This window comes from Haliaeetus leucocephalus, unplaced genomic scaffold (assembly GCF_000737465.1).
Source record: "Haliaeetus leucocephalus isolate CR32 unplaced genomic scaffold, Haliaeetus_leucocephalus-4.0 Scaffold373, whole genome shotgun sequence".
NCBI classification, from domain to species: Eukaryota; Metazoa; Chordata; class Aves; order Accipitriformes; family Accipitridae; genus Haliaeetus; species Haliaeetus leucocephalus.
Genome location: NW_010972809.1, coordinates 3,124,065 through 3,142,315, shown reverse-complemented (window position 1 = coordinate 3,142,315; position 18,251 = coordinate 3,124,065).

Below are 18,251 nucleotides of genomic sequence, written 5' to 3'. Positions count from 1 at the left end.
TTGCTGTACCTCCTGCAAGGCAATTTTAGTATAAAGCCCTACAGTGATTCAGATCCCTAGCTACAATAATTTTTGTTATAACCTTTCCTTCACCCACTGCCACAACACATTTCTATAACAAGCAAATTCCATGGATGTTATAAGGACAGATTTACAAATGAGTTGTACTGTGATAGTGTCAAAGGAGATGTGCTTATTAAGCCAAGGGACAATGCAAGTATTGAGTTATTTGAAAAGCCAAACTACTTTTATTTAAATCCCAAGAAGTAGGCACCAAGATATTAAGAACTGGTTTGACTGCATGCTTATTCTTAAACATTTGCATATTCAGTTAATTTCAGTATTAAAACACTGTCAAATTAATATACTAGTCTTTTCCACTTGAAAAGCGGATTAGATCACACAAAACGTGATGGTCTTCATCTGAGCCCTCAACTGACTTTTCCAACATTACAAAAATCAATATTTGCTTTTCCAAAAAGAATTGCAATTGGCAGTAGGTGATTAGGAGAAATGAAGTCTGAATACTAACTGTACCCAGTGGCAGTAAATGTACAGGAGGAAAGCATGAAATCATTTCTGAATCTTGCTGTTTGTTGAAAATAAAAGCATTTCCATATTAGACATTACTTCTTTCAGGAAAATAAATCAGAGATGGAAGAAAATATCCCTGGTGAATTCCTGCTTCTTTACAAAGTTCTTTTTACTGAATACTTCACAGCACAGCAAGAGACAATATCTCTGCTCACCACTCCAAGGCCCGACAGCACGATGTGCTTGTTCAGGATCACGCTCCCAAGGACTGTTCTCTGCTTCTTTCACCTACTCCTTCCGCTTTTTTCTTCATTACTTTCACATATCTTTCCATTCAAACAAAACTCTCTGAACTCCATTCACTCCTGTAATAAACATTTCTAAATGGCCTTACATGAACCTTTGCTGTGGGCAGTTGCATGCCCATGTTTTGGCATGGGAGACATCATTGTTTCATAAAGATGCTTATTTGTTTCTAAATGCTTGTAGAAAAGGAACACATCTTTTCCCACTATGGTTTCATTACACTTCAAGCCAGTCTTTCATGAAGTATATATAGCAGCAGCAGCAGGGAGCAGCCTACACTTGAGGCTAGCAGTCTCACAGAAATACTATGCAAATATGACTTACTGCTTTCTCCTCTTTCATGCAAGACTTGAATAACTGGCACTGCCTCATGCCTGTCAAAAGACTGCTCTGTAAATCCATTCTGAGCAAAGAGGAAAATATAAGTAAAATGCACATGTTCACCAAGTCTGTTTTTTCACCTTTTGAACTCTAGAACAGCTTTTTAAAGCAATCAGCTGTAAGTGCAAACGATACCCTGCTGCCACTTAGCCTCCTTTCCCAAGAAACCCATTTGCAAAGTATTATTTGTTTATTTCTCTCAGGACAGAAATAAGCATTAAACATGGGAAAGTTAATACACTTCATAATGATAAACCAGGGGTTTAAATGAGCATGAAAACTTGCTGAGGCAAAGCCTTTAAAATGATTTTAAAGCTCTAATAGGATCCCTTGCATGCATTTGAAACATATATGCACACAAAGCACTGACCCAGGACACTGTCACTGCTGTTTCTATTATCATTATGACTTTGCAAGCTGTGTCTTATTAATGAGCATTCAGTGCAGTGCTTTACCTATTGTGGGAACCGCTGTATCTTCGACATGTCCCCCCTTTTTCTGAGAACCATCCCCTAATTAATATGAAACTTCTGTGAAATAAGGTAATTCTACATGTAACAGAAGAAGCCCAGAGTAGAAGATGTGCATATTGACAAGACAGTCCAGCATAACACAGAGATACCTGTGCTACCTGAATGACCAGCAGCAATCCAGCATGGGCCAAGTGTGGTACCTCCCCATGCAAAGAAGGGAGAAGACATTGAATTACCCCTGCCAGCATTATGTAAGAAGACTCACCTCAGAGAGCGGGAAAACAAAAGAAGTGAGGAATCATTGTTTTTAAGCATGCAAATATTTGGTGTCCTTTTCCTTTGCAGTCAACCACCCAATCATGCACATGGAGAGCACGCACAAAATTTTTCCTCCTTGTAGAAGAGAATGGAGAAGATACACAGGTCACTGCACCAGGCTAGCGCTATGGAAGCACTTAGGCTGTCGAAGAGAGGAAGATAAAGAAGAGTCAGCAAACACAGTCTTGCTCCTGTAAACAGATGCCACAAAACTGCGCATACACAGCGTAAACTTCATGTCAAGGTTAGATGAAGAAGTACTGCAGCAGGTTTTGCATCCTACTTAATTCCTGCCGATTCAACTTAATTCCTAGGTTTCCCAAGGACAGTACAGTTCCCATGGCTCCGTCTTTTCTCATCCCAGAGACATACATGATGCAAAGCTGTATGTATGAACAGTCTGGGCTGGACTGTGCTTTCAGAGGCACAGGCCCTTTTATCTCCTGCAGCATGCTCAGTCTCCCACAGGATGGCCGATGCCACTGGCACTATTAATGCAGTACCTTGCCTGAATATGTGTCGCTTCCATGTGAGAGCACAAGTTAGAGATGTTTCCTGGAAGTTCTAGTGTATCTGTGCAGAGACTCGCATGCCTGGTCCCATGGAAGGAAGCAGTCTATTGCAATACAGACATGATGGGCTTCTTACACGTACATCTTCTCAGATCCAGATCCTTTTTTCATTGAACTTTCTCAACTCTTCAAATTAAGACTTCATAATTGACCCTGCCAGCCAGAACTGCAATACTTCAGGTTTCTTTCTTGTACCTTCAGGTTTTGTTTGGCTCCAAATTCATCTGTCAGGCAAACAAGGATGAAAAGAAAAATAATGTGAGCTGCTTAGCAGGAAACTTTATCCATTTAAAGCAAATCTTCAAATAGTTATTAAAATGCAAGCTTAGCTTTTCTTTTCATCTGCTGCACAGAAGCAGCCTCAGTGAGGCAGTCAGTATTGCCTATTTACAGAGCAGATTTTTCCCATTCTAATGTTTGTTTTAATGGCTGTTTCAAGTGCAGCATATAACCAGTGAGCAGTTAAATTTTGTGCCTGCGAGAGAGCTCTTATGTGTTGAAATCCCACAGCATGTTCACTGCTAAGCTACATTCAGTTTCTAGCCTCTACCCAAACTCTGGTATTCTTTGTTTTCCATATCCACATTCTGGTCTCCATCACACATAACTCTTTCAAGTGGTCTACACTTATAAATGCTAATTGACTATTGCCTAACCCAAAACTCATGCATGATTTCAATGCAAAGGCTTCCACTGACCTCATGGATCAGAACTTTGATGAACAAAAAAGCCTCATGATTGTAGACTCACCTGAAGAAAAACTCTCTCTAAGTTAAGTGAGTTTCTTTTTTCCTAAAGCAATTATCTCTGAGTTCAACAAAAAGAATGTTAGCTATTTTAAAAATATTTCTAAAAATATTAAAGACCCATTCTTTTAAGAGTATTTGTGTTACATCAGAAAACATCTTTAAAGTATAACAATGCTGTTAGGAAGTATCAGATGAAACTTTTTTCTCCTAAGAAAATGTCAATTTTTAAAAATAAATCGAGCCTTTTGAAGATGGCCAATATTGTTGGAGTATCTTCCTATGAATACGATAATCAGTGGGCCATCATGCTAGCCAATTTTACTGAAAGGTTCCAAATGTGCAGGATGGTAGCTTTACAGATCTGTTTGTTAGCCACTAGCTTAACAAGGTGTCTGGGTGATAGAGGCCACAACTACTCATCTGCCAATCAACAAAACATTTCTCCTAAGAAAAGGAAATAAATGAAAAAAGCTGATTGCATACCTAACCAGGTCTTGCAGATACAGGAAACCATAAAAGCATGAATATTTACTATGGGAAACTGAACAAGAGAGTGCTTTTACCAGTACTATCCAGTAATGTGATAGTACTTGGGAGAACTATTCTTGCTCTGTTTACTAGTTTATAGGCAGACAGAGACAGCTGGCTGTAACAGGAACTATCAAACAGATTTGATTTGCTGGCTTTTTGCTTCTAGAAGTTGTGAAAAGTTTGCAAAAAGAACTTGTTTTTCTACCTCACTTGTTGCCACGAGTACCTAATGTAGGAACAGTTCTCAGAAACAACAGGTGCAAATTGTACATTTTGATTCTTCTGTTTCAGATGAATCTTCTTTTATTGGAATCAGCAAGACCACCACTGACTGAAAAATATTCTAATTAATCTGTGTTACAATGACCCTTCTCATTTTTATGTGTTCATTGCAGTTTAGGAAAAAATACTCAGAAATTCAGTAATAAACATCTTCTGAATTTCAAATTTTAAAAATTGTTGAGAAAAATGTTGAAAAAAGTGCCATAAATGAGATCTTTAGGAAAAAAGCCAAACTGAGATCAAACTAGGAATTGTGCTCATGTAAAGCCTCATTCCATAGTGAATTAAGAGGTTTTGACTGCCAGAGACAACATGGCATAAATGACCTCTTCTGATACGTCTACTTTTGTTTATTGGTAACTGACTGACTGACTGGTTCTGCTTGACCTCCCTTATTCCATTAAAATGTTAACTACTTATTATTTCAGCTCATTTGCTTTTTACCAGCTGTATCTTTCGGGAAGTGTGCATAAGTAGCATACACATACTGTATTTCAACATCTTATTCAAAGACACAGTACCGACATACACAAATAATGCACTTCTGTGGAAATCTGTTCCACTCCATGTGGCTATGCTAGCAATAGTTTTCTGTTTGCTTTTTTTTAAATACAGATCAAGTCATTCTTCTTAAAAGAAATCATAGCCTGTGCTAAAGTTTCATAAATACAAAGCTAGATACAAACAGAACATTTTCAGACAACATTAATTCCTCTACTGTCCTGCAGGAATCAACCTTTGTAAATATATGAATTACCTAGAAATATAGTGACTCTCTGCCTTGCTGAAAGGCAGAGTATTGTGGTATAACTTGGTGTGGTGTGCAACTACCATGCTAACCTGTTGGAGAGAGCGTTCACTCCCTTGGTGAACAAGCCTGAATCTTGCAATCTACTACCTTTCTCTTCCAGGTATCCCACCTTTTAATTCTAGTCCTTTCCTGGGTGACATTTTAAGAGAGAAAAAAGACATCATCTCAGCCATCCAGATGCTCATTCAGTCACTTCACTGCACCAGTGGAGGCGGAGTGTTCCACCGCACACTACAGGTACAGCCTGAAATGTGAGGGGGAAACAGCACAACGGGAGAGCAGGGCTCTGCCTACAGCATGGCTGCAAGGTAGTTACAGCCTGGTTATTACTGGCAGATAATTTCACCCTAGATTCACAATGAATAAGTTCTATGCTGGTCAATGTCCCCAGCCCAGGATGTTTTCTGAGCAATAAGAAAATACTCTATTCTATTTGCTACATGGTTGAAAAGATATTTGAGGGGATAGGCTGTGCAGCCTTTTGCTGTTGATGTGCAATAGCACAGCACGAGACAGGATTCAATCTCCGGTGCACATATCTGTGTATCATAACCCCATAAGAACACCTTTAAATGCCATCTCTTTTGCAATAGCCCTTTTACAGTCTTATACCCATCTCCTATTCTTTTCTTCACAACTACTTTGATTCTTAAAGTCTTGCTCAGCTCAGCTTTCCGCGCAGTACATGATCCAGCTGGAAGCCTTCTCTTATTATTGCTTTCCAAACCCATGGATTTTCTCTAGCTCAACATGTTTCTCCTCCCTCTTCTGTTTCTCCTTTTGCAGTCTAGAGCCAGGCTTCTTTCTGTTCCTTCACACTTACTACTCCTGCTGTAAACACCTTCTCATCTGTAACCTGCCATCTGAAACAGATTGCCTCTTTCTCTCTGCTTCATCAATTCATTCTCTCTTTTCAAATCTCAATCAAAAGCATAGATTTTCTCCCTACCCTATATATTTTAATTTTTTTCTTTGTGTTATCGGCTTTATGCCTGAATGCCTTAATTAACTCACTGTAGAATGTCTTTACACAATGACTTACTGTAATTTATAGTCTTCTGTATCTGTGAGGGGCATTTCAGAGTATATTATTTATGACATTTTCTGTAAAACAGAGCACAATTGTATTCCTGTGGTCTGCCAGTAAATCAGTCTTACCTATAACAAAGTTACATCCTGAAAAGAAAGACCATATATCATGTCCGTACAACAGAATTAATGAATCAACTGCTTTAGAGTACACCAAATTAGCTTGTCTTCTAAAATTTTCAAATAATACTCAGATCATCTGAAGGGTAGAACTCATTTCAGGCAAAAGCAAGGTATTTTGACCAAGTTAAATGAGTAAAACTGTTAAGTTATGACCAAGGCTCTCGTGCTCACTTTCATGAACTATTGGTATGCACTGGAAACTGTATACACTTGCACCAGCATTTTAAATTTACTGGCAGTGCAACTCCAATTCCCGCTGAACACCTGACAACCTCATAAGTGGTCTCTTTGTGGAGACAATCAAAGGACAAAAAATAAATGACAATCCAAAGCTAATGATGGAAGACATCAGATGTGTCTGACCCTGTCCCTTAGGGAGCTGCTGGTCTTTGTTGCACACTGACAATTTCATGGTCGATGCCATTATGTCAGTAAGTTGCACAGACTGTGAAAGTATCATCCCAGAAAAAGTGTTGTCCACAGATAGGGGACACACAGATGTGCACACTGCTCTTGCCCACATTCAAATTGACATGGGAATAGAATTTTACTCGCTAGTTTCTGCATTAATTAATCCAATTTAATTTTTTCATAGAAAGCTTAAGAATTACAAAAATTTTGGACAATTCCATTTATATTTTACTGGATTTAATTATGCCTGCAGCATAGTAACTGATAAACTAAATACTATTCTAGGTCATACTCCCTGGCAGTAATCTTTCAAGAATACATTCGCAGAGAGGGAAGCAGGAGACAGAAGATAAGGAAATCAGTTCAGGAGAAAAAGAAACCAGGCCACAGCATACTTAATGGAGACAATAAGGTCAGATGGCTGAGCAAAAAAATGCAGGGGAAAGAAGTAGTATGGAAAAAGCCTGAAACCGTACTCATCTTGCTTTAGATAAACAAGATAGACATGCTTTAGATAATGCTTTTAGATAAGCTTTTAAGAAATGCTTTAGATAAAAGAGATAAATATATTTATTTGTCTTCTAGTCTTAGTTTACCACATCACCCATTGCTGTGGTTGACACATGAATGACATGGATCTGTGACCAGAAATATCCTCTCTATTCACATGTGGTTGATAACCTGAAAGTGTGAGAGGCCCTACGTTATGAATACAGTCCTACACACCTCCCTTCTGTCTTTCAGAAGACAATGTCTTTCTTATAATGCAAAGATTTTAAAAGAAGTAGAAAAGTGGTCTGGTCCCGAATTTGCTGCACTGTTAATTCTAAAGCAGTGTAACACCACCATGGGAACAGCATGCCCTACCATTCAGGGGAATAGATGTAACCAGTGAAAAGGACAAAGCTGGTTTTGCAGAGCTCTGTAAATGTACCAATGAGAACTGAAACATAGGCAAAGTGAAGTTTTCTGGGACAGTGCTTTTACAGCCTAAGCCATTTATTAACATACGTGCACTGACTGTGTTGCTGGGGCAGGGACTGATGGGGCCGGTCTGAAGTGGGACTCTGGGGCCACAGGCAGGGTGCAGGGAAGCCCCGGAGGAGGCTGGATCTCCCTCAGGGCCCTCACAGAAATAACACAAGTCAATGTAAAGAAGTAACTATACATCGAACTCTCTGTTAAAATTTTCTCAGGTAACAAAGAAACATACATTGTTTGAGCTTCTATCTAATATATACCACACATTGCCAGCATAAGTCATCTGTGTGCTGGTTTTGGCTGGGATAGTTAATTTTCTTCATAGTAGCTAGTATGGGGATACGTTTTGGATTTGTGCTGAAAGCAGCACTGATAATACAGAGATGTTTTCATTACTGCTGAGCAGCGCTTACACAGAGTCAAGGCCTTTCCTGCTTCTCACCCCACCCCACCAGCGAGGAGGCTGGGGGGGCACAAGGGCTTGGGAGGGGACACAGCTGGGACAGCTGATCCCAGCTGACCAAAGGGATATTGCATGCCATATGATGGCAGCATGAAAAGCTGGGGGAAGAAGAAGGAAGGGGGGACATCTGGAGTCATGGTATTTGTCTTCCCAAGTCACCGTTACACGTGATGGAGCCCTGCTTTCCTGGAGATGGCTGAACACCTGCCTGCCGATGGGGAGTGGTGAAGGAATTCCTTGTTTTGCTTTGCTTGTGCGCTTGGCTTTTGCTTTACCTATTAAACTGTCTTTATCTCGACTTGTGAGTTTCCTCACTTTTACTCTTCTGATTCTCTCCCCATCCTACCGGGGGGAGTGAGCAAATGAGTGGCTCTGTGGTGCTTAGTTGCCAGCTAGGGTTAAACCACAACAGTCTGTCATATGTTGTTTTCAGCTAGAAAATAACTAAGCATTTAGCAGTGTTTTGTACTACCTAACTCAAAGCATACACAGGGCTGATTACAGCAAAACCACTCGCAGCTGTGGGCTGACAGAAAGAATGCCTATGACTGTCGGAAAAATCTATCTGGCAACTGAGAGGAGCTTGTCTTAACTTGTTTTGTTCATTTTACTTTAAAGACAATGTTTACTGTCATAGAAACACAGAAGTATTATGTTTCTACAATTTGCAAGTGAACAAGTCTCAGGGAAAGAGGGAGAGGAGTCCGGCTTGCACAGTGTTGAGAAGGCAGCTCCCTGTCTTCAGGAGCTCACTGAAGGAGAGTAAGGCAAGTTCGATGGCTCCCAAAGAACAGGAGCTGTTCCAGCCAGAGCCTTGCAAGGCAACTGTCCTGCTGAGTTAGGAACCACAGCCCTGTCCTTCTCATTATATATCTGAGCACACTTTTTTCTAAAGACTGCTCTGCTCATTAGAAAAAAGACAATGTGTATGGGAATGAATCGCTGAGTAGTATTAAATAAATAAATAAAAGCGGGAAACCCTGTTCTGCAAAAAGTGAAACTCTCTGTCTCTCCATTGTCTTCCCGAGCAGCCATTCCTCAGGATCCAAACCCTTCTCTAAAAGGCCTTTTGATTCATAAATTTCCCATCCTTAAATCAGGTAGCCTCCCTGGCCCCTCCTCACAGCTTCCATGGTGATTCTTCGCCATCAACCTACCTAAAACATGGACTTAAAACTGTTTTGCCTGTAGCAATAGTCTGTATCTTGTCTACTCTTATTTGAATAATTAATCTTCAAGGCATAACAAACTTTCACTGATGGCTTTCTGCAAGGCACAAGAATTTCTCCTGGCATTCCCAGCCTACTTCAGTAAAGGTGAAGCTATAATATACTCACTTAATGCTCAGTATACAAAATGGAGTTTGTAATTTAATACAGATTCAAAATAGTGAAGAGAATTCACATTTGTAGATGGAGGTTTCCTGAGATGCCATTGAAACTCTGAGGCAAAGTTATGGAGCTTTGCCACAAAGTCTATATCAGAAATGTACTTAGAACCTAAATCCTGTGATTTCACTTTTTATTCTTACAGGAATTACGTGTATTCTCTGGGAGTATCTTTATCCCAGTCTTTTCTTTTATGGAAGAATGACTAAGACACTGATAAGGGCCATTAGAATTATCAGAGTTTAACAAGGATCTGTGCATGTTTGCATAAATAATTAGGTTCAGAACAAGTCTTCTGGACAAGGACTCTATATTAGTACTTGCAAAATGCTCACACCATGTTTCTAGCACTTGTGTTTGGTTTTTTTGTGTCTTAATTCAGTGGCATCAATTACCATTCCAGTGACATAATTTTTCATCCATGTCTTCAAAATAATTTTTGCTTGTAATTTCAGTTCCATGCCCCCATCTGCCTCCCCGCTGCCCCACCTCCCAGAGAAGCATGATTCAGCATCCCTGATGGGAGACATGTGGCTCACAGAGAGTATGTATCAACATGACTTTACGGACGCTGACAAACATGGACTGTTCAGCAGCTGGAAGAGCTCAACAGCGAGACAGACGTACCACTATGCAGGATCATCTCTACTGAAGACCCAACAGGGTCACTTTTTATCATTCACACCATCATGTGATTTTTCCTCTGCTTGCAATTTTATCGTAACACAATACATGATATGCCAGCAGGCATTTCAGGGTAGTTTGGTTTATTTGGGCGAAATACATGTTTATGAAGAGAACTGGAATGCTCTCGGAGGAACTTGTTTTCCATGGCTTTGTTTCCAGAACACAACTAAGTGATTGTTGAATTTTCTGCAGGCAACCAGTTATGTATTGCTGACTTTCCTGGCTTTTGGGACCTATAAAAATTCAATGGCCAGAGAGGCTGGAAAATGATGAGACACTTTTCTCTCACTTTTCTCTCCACCCTTCAGAATGGTTCCAAATATATTTTGGATTAGGGAAAGTTGTTGGTTATGGACTACCTTTTGCAAGCAGTCTCTTCATCTTGTCTAACGACTTTCTTTCTGATATCCATGTTGTGAATGGCAATTGAGATGTAAGCTTCCTCTCCATCTCCTTATGGCAGGGACTAGAACAGGGTATAAGGATAGTAAAGCAAGCATATGAATAAAGATAGTAGGGATTTCCACACAGGAAAACAAAACTGATGCAGGAGGACATCAGCCCTTGGTCCTCCAAATAACCACCCATTGACACAAGCAAGAAGTCAAAAACAGGGAATGCAAACAATCTCATAATATTTAGAACAGAAGGTACTATTGAAATGTCATTGCACTTCCTCAGATCTTTTACTGGCTGAGAATTTTCTACTTCACTATTTCTAGCCATTCATACTTGGGTCATGGGAATAAACGAGTGAATGCAGACTAGGCAGCGAATGCCCTTGTCCTCAAGATGGATGCATTAAACCACACTCCTAACACAATGGGGGAAGCAATGAAACAACAGTAAAGGAGAAGTAAGAATAACGTGATCCTAGTCCTATAGCAATGGGTCATAACAAGTGCATGTATCTATGCATGTTACACAATTGCAAGTTCCTAGTCACTAGAGAACATTATGGAGATTCTTGAATACTCTTTCGAAATGGTACAGTATCCCTTTCCCATATTTTCAGTACGCACCTTCAGACTATCCATCCCAGCATGACAGTTTCTCAGAAATAGAGAGAGAAGGGCTGGAAACAGTCTGCAGCACAAAAATGAAATTCTGGAATTACTACTATTACTGAGATACAGGGATGGCAATATAATGTAAACAAACAATTTGTAAGCGTTTTGAAAGCAAGCTCCCATCTGTTCTGGATACACAAAAATGCTACAGAAGGGACTATAATTTACAGCATAAATGGTAGTACTGTTAATGTCAATTTAACAGGAGAAGGAAAACTGCTATACATGTCAAACACCATAGCATTATGCAAAGGATCCACAGAGAGCAGAAAATCAAGTCACAGAAATAAGCTGGTATGAGTTATTCTACAAGGAAGCTGGGGCCAGAAGCCCATGTATACAGGTATGCCTGATACGCTTTGTCAAACCAGTGCTGAAACATACTTTGCAGTAAATAAATTATAATAATTCCCCAAATTCTTCACATCTTAAAAAAAAAAAAAAAAGACCTTTTAAATATCTGATATAGTAATGATTCTGTCAATAATCCATATCCATTCTATAGCAGCTGCCGTGAATCACTGCATTTCTCACTCACAAATCCAGAATGACAAATAAGGCTGTTCGGGAACACAGGTCCTCTCCAGCAGGGCTGTGTGAGTAGTGTGGCATTTGTAACAGCACTTAGATTATTTGGGAGCACAAGTCCTCCTCAAAGTCATGGCACAGACAAAAGAATTTAATCCACCATCACAGATGCAGGATTCCTTTTCTAAATGGATTGGTGATGAGAGCAGCTGGAATTACAGACATCAGAGTGAGTTATTTCGTTCTGCTAGTTGAGAGGAAAGAACATTTTCCAGTTCTTCAGCAGAAATATACTTGCTGAAGTCATTAGAATGAAATAGATCCTACCCTTAGGAAACTAGACTGACTATCGGGATGTGCATTTGGCCTATTTCATAGAGGTGGCTATTTTCCTGCAATTATCTGGGAAGGGGAAAGAAAGGGAGACTGATGCACTAGGTAGAACCACAAATATTATTTCATATAGTACATAAAAAAAAAAAAACAAAATTTTTTTTTCTTTATAATACAATTATTTCCCTCTTAATGAAATTTTTGCAATTTTTCTGTCGATTTGTGTTACTACAGGGTAACTGCTGTTGAATTTAACAGGTTTGCCCAAAGGATATTCCTTGGGAGGCTATACAAAACCCTTCAAAAGGCACAAAGGGCATTTGTACATGGGGAAAAATTGGAAACACATTGCTGCTAGAATACAGAGGCTATAGTTGTCCATCAATGACAAGCAGAGGTTTTGTAGAAATATGGCTCATCTGGTAGGATAGAGGTTTAATTGGGTGCCATCTCCACATTGCCAAAAGTTACAAGTCAAAGCTACAAAAATCATGACTTTAAAAAGATAAGTTTTCTCCTATGTTTCAAGCAAGTACTTGGAACTGTTTCCACAGAGTTGGGTTTTTTGTAGGATTTAATTTTTTTTGTTGTTGTTAAATGCTACCCAGTGTTGTGACAATCTCCACCATGTGTTAGAAACTGGCAATACTGGTGACCTGCATCAGCATACAAGGCTCTCCAGGCTGCCTGAGACAGCCCCAAATACATTTTAAGTGCCACGAGGAATCATGTAGAAGGTGATTGGGAAATTTTCATCTAAAAATGGGGAGTACCTCATTTAAGAAGAAAGATTAATCTACAAATCAGCTTCTTTAATTTGAAGTGAATATTATGAAACAATGCAGTTGCTCAATTCTCCTGTTCTACCATATCCCTGCTCTTATTGGGATGCCTATACAGCAATGAGAGATCCTAATCCCAGAGGCTGGTGAACAGTGGCATGAAGTCCAGTTGGAGGCCAGTAATTAGTGGTGTACCCCAGGGGTCAATACTGGGTCCAGCCCTCTTTAACATCTTTATTAATGATCTGGATGATGGGGCAGAGTGTACCCTCAGCAAGTTTGCTGATGACAACAAACTGGGAGGAGTGACTGATATACCAGAGGGTCGTGCTGCCATCCAGAGGGACCTCAACAAACTGGAGAAATAGACTGCAGGAACCTCACGAAATTTGACAAGGGGAAGTGCCAAGTCCTGCACCTGGGGATGAATAACCCCATGCACCAGTATATGATGGGGGTCCACCCAGCTGGAGAGCAGCTTGATGGAAAAGGATCTGGGGGTCCTGGTGGACACCAAGTTGACCGTAAGTCAGCAGTGTGCCCTTGTGACAAAGAATGCTGATGGTATCCTGGGCTGCACTAGGAGGAGTGTTGCCAGCAAGTCAAGGGAGGTGATCCTTCCCCTCTGCTCAGCACTGGTGAGGCCAAACCTGGAGTGCTGGGTCCAGTTCTGGGCTCCCCAGTACAGGAGAGATATAGACATACTGGAGAAAGCCCAGTGAAGGGCCACAAAGATGATTAACGGACTGGAGCATCTCCCCTGTGAGGAAAGGCTGAGAGTTGGGAATGTTCAGCCTGGAGAAGTGAAGGCTCAGGGGGCATCGCAGAAATGTATATAAATACCTGAAGGGAGGGTGCAAAGAGGAGAGAGCCAGGCTCTTTTCAGTGGTGCCCAGTGATAAGACAGGAGGCAATGGGAACAAACTGAAACACAGGAGGTTCCCTCCAAACATCAGGAAACACTTTTTCACTGTGGGGGTGAACAAGCACTGGCACAGGTTGCCAGGGAAGTTGTGGAGTCTCCCTCCCTGGAGACATTCAAAAGCCACATGGACATGGTCCTGGGCAACTGCCTCTAGGTGGCCCTGCTTGAGCAGGGGGGTTGGACCAGATGACCTCCAGAGGTCCCTGCCAACCTCAACCTTTCTGTGATTCTTTGATTCTGTGGTTCTGTATTTATTGCTTGCCAGGAAAGGTTGGTACTATCTTTGTTTCCGTCGGTGATTTCCACTCACACCAGAAGACTCCTATCCTTATTATGACAGTGCCATATACAAGACTTCCAACTCCTAAATTATTTCAGTTTCCATGTTTACTGTCAGTACAGAAGAACTCATTTGAATCATTGGCTTTATCAGCAAATTGGCAATGTGCTTTCAGGACCTTACATATCGAAACACATATTGCTTCTAATTCTAATGTGCAAGAATTTGTTGAAAAACAAACACTGCTGGAGTTTCATCAGGTTACTATATTTCATCTTAAATTATGTTTCTTTAGGGAGACACCTAGCATCCTGATGAACAATAACAGATGTGACTGTTTTGGCCCAGTACCAGTCATGAGATACATACAAATTCCTGAGGATGTTTTCACCATCACAAGCTTTTTGTTGTTTAACAGTAGATTATCACTGACAGTAACAGGCTGCTGATAACTGCCCGTTATATCTTTTAACATACAGGACACGGTCATAGGTGCTGACTGCTGAACAACTTCATGTGTGACATCTAATACTTGGAAGTCACCGAAGGAGCATGTTTCTGCCACAACATATATACTGTGTTGAGGATAGTAGATGCCTGAGATAACTCATTACATGAGACCAGACTTCAACTCAGACTTAAAACGGCACCTGTGAAAGCTTACTGGATGTTTTTCTTCATGGTCAGAAGAGTCAGAGAAGAAAAGTGGGGAAACTGGCTTATAAAGTGTGATGCATAGGGGAAAGCATTGGGAATGACCAAGGGGTGGTGGTGCTGTAGCAGCCAGGTGACCCCTGCTCTGAGCAGGAAGGGTAGGGAAGATGCCTGGGGTAGCCTATGTTTGCAGGGCAGATACAGGATGCTGGGTAGAGGAGGTATGAGAGAACATACCTTCATGCTCTGACAGAGGTGTCAGCAGAGCTTTCAATACAAGATGCGATTTCTCCCAGACATCTTGACAGTGAGAAATAATCTCATGACTGTGAAATGGCTAGTGCAGTCCCAGTGATTTCTTATTGGCACTAGAAAGTTCATGTGGTAGACTAGAAAAGAAAACTGATTCAGAGAAACAGTGATATAAAAAAATCAAAGCAGCAGTTACATAAAAGACCAGTGAAAATTAGGTGCAGATATTTCTCAAATGTTCCTTTCTTTTAAGAATAGAACAATCCAAATTCTTTAGCAGAAGACATGTAAGGCTTTATTTTAATAGGCAATAATGATGACATCAACAAAGTCTATTAGTACAGCTAATTTATATGTCTAATAGTCACTACACCTGCACAGACCAGAATTTGCATACTTTAATATTCATATATTTGCTTAAATTATACTAAGATCCTTAACATTGTCAGAGTGGTGTAAGTTGGCATCTACATAAATGAAAGCTAAGCCCACTGCTACCTAATTTGCTTATGCAAAGGAGATGTGCTCTCAGATATTGTCTATGCAATTAAGAAAAGCAGTACAGATTTTGGTCAAGAACGAGATTTTTTAGATCATATTAACTGAAAATGCAACAATTGTTTTATCACAAACAAAAAGTAGAGGTAAAATAAAAACCACATGAATATATGCCACGCTTCTTCTGCATTGCAGTTCTATCCTGAAAGTTTAGCATTTTGGTGCAGTATTTACTATATATCTTTTATGTTTAATGCAACATAAAGCCATCATATTTAAAAGCAGTCCCTAGCTTCAAGACCTGATTCTCTGCTCTGTGAAATTAGGAGTACCTCAGCTGAAAGAAAAATCAGTCACATAAAACCTGAACCCAAATTTTCTTGAAACCTTGGAGCTATGCTCTTGGCTTCCCTAAAGCGAACATAAAAATGCATGCTCTGATTTCTGAAAGCACATCAGGAACATTATGTAGGTTACATGGCAAACAAATTACACTGAAGAAAAGACCCACAAGATCCTGGAAATTTTATTGCTGCAGAGCTCAGTCTTTGGGAAAAAAAAAGAGAATTCTACTGACACATACTGAACACCCCCCCCGCCAGTGTTTTATGCAGGGTGTGTAGAAAAGGAAGGGAGTAAAGCTGATGGTGGGAAAAACAAGTGCAGTATCTCATAACAAGGGAGTTTGTTATTATTACAGCTAGCAGTAATAGGCTATTATGCATGGACGTTTAGGATACAAGCAAGCACAGCATTAGAGGGAGCTCATACTGCAAGATTATTGTGAGATTACCCTAAAAGAACTTCACAACAAAATCTGTGACTATAACAAAAGAGTTCAATGAACTGCTTGATCACAGGAAATAATAGAACAATGTGCATCTGGACAAAATAATCCATGTTATAATTCACAAAACCAGCAGCTGAACTGAAAAAAAAGTGCAGTCCAGTTTTTGCATTCACTTCAGTCCGTTGATGTTTCTTTGATACAGTTCCACTGGCAATGTAATACTGGGAAGCCATTGTTACAACACCCACCCTACAACACTATGCATGACTGCAGGTTTTCGGTTACATTGCTGTTCACAAGCCCTTTTCTTCCTAAAGCTGGTATTAAGTGGCTAGTACCCTACAAATTAGCTAGTACATTAGCAAATAGTGAGGTGCAATAGGAGCAGATATAAACAGCCAAATAGTGGATGCTGAGACCTGATGCCCTGCAGTGTATGTATCTGGAGGCTACTACTGTGGTTTATTTACAGTATTATTACCACCTGGTTCCAAGGACCAATGCTTATTAGTGGCTGGAAGGCACTAGGTGCATTCCTAGAGTGCATCCTTGGGCTTACTCACTTACCATTTACTTCTGAAGTATCTGCACATAACCGAATTCCTGAACTCCCTATAAAGATACTATTTTTCCTAACAAGTAGGGTATCTTTATAAAGTGCAGTTTGCTGCCATGGATACTCAAGCTGTTTCTGAATTAACTAGCTCAGGTCCCAGATACTTGGGCCCTTGCTTGGATATACAACAAGTAAATATGAAAGTGTCTTTCACTCTCTGATTAATTCTTGCACAGACTCCAAGGGAAATCTCTGTCTTACAGTGCTGGGAGGATGACAGCTTCTTCTCTTGTGAGCCACCAAAGCTGTTTACCTTCTTGAACAGGGGAGAGAACAAGGGATTGGAAAGGTAAGATTAAGAAAAGTTATAGACTCAGAAGGCTTAGGCTCCAATGCAAAGCTGTCTCCAGTTCTGTTTGATTTTACTATAACTGTGGGGAATTTTTTTCCCGCATTATTTTGTTGTAAAGTAGTATGTTAGAACTATTTTTGACATTGGATAAGAACATTTCACTGTTAATTTGGAAACCTCAAGGAAGTGTGACTCAGAAAAGGATCTGTTTGACACTATTGGGCAGCTTTCATGTACCCATGAGGAGAATGTTTGGGTCTCGGCAGAGTCTTCAGTAATTTGAATGTGATGTTTTATTTGCCTGATTAGGTAGGCTTTTCAGAAAAAGCTGAGGTTGTTCAACTTAGTTCCATTCAGTTACATTCCATTAAAAATCTAATAAATAGATTTTTGAGATAAATAATCCCATGACTCCGACATCAGTCACCTAGCAGGATCTACACTGTTCAACACCTGAAAGTATAAAACCTGTAGGCATTCTGAGAACTTGTGATGCCAGCACATAATAGTGGTTAATAAAGTTGAAAGAGAAATCTGTGCTGCTCTACTACCACATAACCTACACCTCTGCAGAACAGCTCCCTATCCACCTACAAATAACTTGCAACCTTTATGTACGACCTCAAATTTGACCCAGAAAGCAAAGACAGAATTTCGGTTTCATCTCCATTAATCCCAGCCAATGTGGAAATGCTTTGTAGTTCTGTTCCTTTGTTAATAAGGCCAGAAAATGATCAGAACAAATGGAGTGTGCAAACCAGCACTGAGAAATAATGAAGCAGTTCTTGCACAGTGCGATACACCTTTGTTCCCAGAGTTTTTCCATTTTTTTTTTCTTTATAGAAACAAACATAAACAACTATTGTGTAATAACACCTCAATAAAGCAGGCCACTTTAATGCCATTGTCCTCTCTGGAATAAGGAGTGATATTGTCTTATGCTACTTAGTTTAGAACAATATATACTTAATATCCTCCAAGAAGACATACAACCATGTGACGTTTCATCACAGTAACATGGTGATACTTTGTGACGCTACAAAGATTATTATGCATTTATGAGATCTCTCTATTCCTGTCAGTAAGCAGATATCCAATACCTGACTTAAAGTTCGTTTTCTAATGAACACGT